The sequence below is a fragment of the Zalophus californianus genome, chromosome 2 (genome assembly GCF_009762305.2).
Source record: "Zalophus californianus isolate mZalCal1 chromosome 2, mZalCal1.pri.v2, whole genome shotgun sequence".
Classification (NCBI taxonomy): Eukaryota; Metazoa; Chordata; class Mammalia; order Carnivora; family Otariidae; genus Zalophus; species Zalophus californianus.
The window spans coordinates 141,559,138-141,562,192 of record NC_045596.1 but is presented as its reverse complement, the minus strand read 5'-3'; the positions used below and the strand labels follow the sequence as shown (position 1 = coordinate 141,562,192).

At 38.2% G+C, this 3,055-nt stretch overlaps 1 pseudogene; it reads right to left on the bottom strand.

Moving 5' to 3' along the window:
* Window positions 1-534: 534 nt before the first annotated feature.
* Window positions 535-1,701, bottom strand: LOC113925158 (annotated as a pseudogene).
* Between the last annotated feature and the right edge of the window lie 1,354 nt (window positions 1,702-3,055).

The following is a 3,055-nucleotide window of genomic DNA, read 5'->3' as shown; positions in this document are numbered from 1 at the left end:
GCTTAAGTATTCAGTTTATTTGGATAGTATACTTGAACATATTAAAAGTTACAAAGCCTAAAATAAGCAAGCAACAAGTCAATAAAATCACAACTCAGAATTCTAACATTTTCACATGGTATCACTGACTATGAAATGCAAAAAGACTATAAATGTTTTAAGTGGAATGATCTCTAACCTAATAAATTACACTAGTATGACCAAAACAAATGATCACATACTGTAGAATAGAATAGAACATGAGCTGTTCTCCAGGACTGCTTTTTCAAAGCTTGAAAAATTAACTGACCCATCATTTTAGGGGGGAAAAAGAGAAGTATGTATTACGAGGCTCTACATGTAGATTTTAAAAATTCTAATTAAAATATCTTAGACTATTTTAGATGTTTACTTGACATTGGAAATGTCAACTATCAAAGTATTTCTCTTCATCACAAAAATTCCATATATTAAGGATTTACACAATCCAGGAAAAAAAAAAAAACAAAAAAACAAAACCCTAGAAACATTTTTGTTGCCTGAGCAAGTAATTTTCTAAAAAGTCTCTCCAAAATCTTGACTAGAGGTGTCATACTCTGAAATGAAATGCTTGAGTTCTTCAACACACCGCTCATCTATTTCATGTCAATTCTGTCTCAATGGGAACTGTACAGACTTTTCTGATGAAGGATCTTTTTCAATCAGCATTTTCACAACCATCCCAAAAGTTTCACAGTCTTGTCAGTAAACCTGTTCAATCTCTTTTGTTTTTGGTGCTATTGCTTTAGAGCGACTGCTTAGTTGACTGTCTTCAAATAATTCTATGCCATCTGTTGCATTTGACTCAGGTTCCTGTCACGGCTCAATAAACAACGGTGCTGTGGATACTGCCTCATACTCAATTTCAGGTAAGTTACACTCATCTGCCTTCTCTAGCTTTTCAGCAGCCCACTTGCTTGCAGCCTCAGCAGGTTCCTTTTTAGTTAGACTACTGGGTTTGTCTAACACCTTTGATGGAGGAACTGCTGAAGAACTTGAGGGTGAAGTGTCTCTTGATGTTTTCAAAGACTGAACAGGTCCCTCTTTACCTCTTTCTGGATTTCCTTCATTCTACCGTTTGTGGAAGGCATCAGCACGGATGGACTTTATATGTTGAGACTGATGGAAAGAGTACGTTTTGCTTCTTTCTGGAGAGTAGCTTTTACTACTGACACTGGAGCCAGACTTGCTGTGTGGAGAATCCTTTCGACCTACAGGTGATTATCTGAAAAAAGGAATATCTCTTTTATAAGGAGACTGGTCTCTCGTGTAATGGTAAGAATAGAAACTTTTTCTTCTAAAGCCATCTCTCATGTCTCTGTACTCAGTCTGTCGACTTGCAGAATGATCATCTCTTGTCCACCTTATAGCCAGATTCATCTCCTCTATGAGGTGGACCACTTCTTCGATCATGAGAAAAACTGCGGCTCTCGTCATATTCTTGGTAATCAACATGACTGTAATATCTATTGTAGCTTCCTTCACCAGGTCTGTCTAGCAGTGATGGTTTCTTTGGCACAATATTAACTACTCTATGGTAGCCATCATTGGGGTGATTTCGAGGAGGTACTCGTTCTCTTGGAAGTCTTTCATAGTCATATCTTCCTTCAGACCACATTTCATCTCGTCTGTAAGCCATTGAGTCCTTTCAGGAATCAAATTTAAAGTTTTCAACAATCTCCAACTCTGGGCCGCCGGGAGACCCCGTAAATGATTCCCTGTATATCTTTATGGAGACCAAGTGGAGTACCATTTCTTAAAAGAGCCCTTTCTAAATAAGGAAGGGAGAAGAATTTATCCTAAAGCTCCCTGCTAAAACCCGTCTTCCATTGGTCAGTGTCCCCATGGGCATAATGCCCCTATATATTATATATCAAAACTTCTCCAGCCTGTCACTAGGCAAGCCAAGTCCTCTGTGTGCCCATTCCGGCTGGTGCCCTGCTGCAATGGACTTGCCTTGTCAATCAGTGCTGCCAATATGGGGTTCTTCAACTGGTAGCAGCTGCAGCAGCAGCAGTGACCTGGCTTCTTGGTCATTTTGAGCTTGTTTAGGATCATAACATAAAATATTTAGGTTCTTATTAGGTCCAGGCTGAAATACTATAACTTTTTCTCATTCAGCTTCTCCTCATGCTCAATTTCAAACCAAAGTTTGACTAAGATATTCCAAAGATCTGAGTGGTGTGACCTCATCCAAATGATAAACAGATATTTAAGTTTCATAACTATGATATGCAGTCCAAGAGTTCTTGACAGGCAAAACATTCACTAGTCTAAATCTCTAAGACAATTTGGCTTCTACAAGTGTTTAAGTTGTGTTAGTTGATCAATTTCATAGCCTTAGTCACTAAATGTTCATTTTGTGGATTCATCTTAAGGAATTATTTGCCTACTGAGGGAATATCCTTTCTAACCCAAGATTGGCTTTTCATAGAAGAAGCAATACAAAGTAAATTGTTAAATATTCTGGCAAGTGTATTTACAATTGTTTTAGGCAAGTGTAATTACAATTATTTGAAACACAGTGTTTGCTAATTATCTTTAATTACTGACATGAGTTAAGTGGTAAGTATTGAGGAGGCAGCCACCATGTACCCAAACCAACATATTTATCATAACTTGTTTAGCTGTTGAATCCAATGAAGTAGAACTTCCATTAAGACAGAGAACGGTTCTATTTTATTCACCCATTATATAGTAGGTCCCTAAAACATATTTATTGTGGCTAGAATCACTAGCTGCTTAGAGGTGGTCTAAAGAAACACCTTTTCCTGTTCATTTTACTAATTTAAGTCATGTTGCCTATCGTCAGTTTTGTGTTCTGCTTCCTTGTGCAAATGCACTTTTTTTTTTAAAAGATTTTATTCTTATTTACTTTAGAGAGGGAGAGTATGCACGAATGTGGGGAGGAGCAGGGGGAGAGGGAGAGGCAGAGAATCCCAAGCAGACTCCTTGCTAACCATGGAGCCCCACATGGGGCTTGATCTCACAACCCATGAGATCGTGACGTGAGCCAAAATCAAGAGTCAGTCACTCA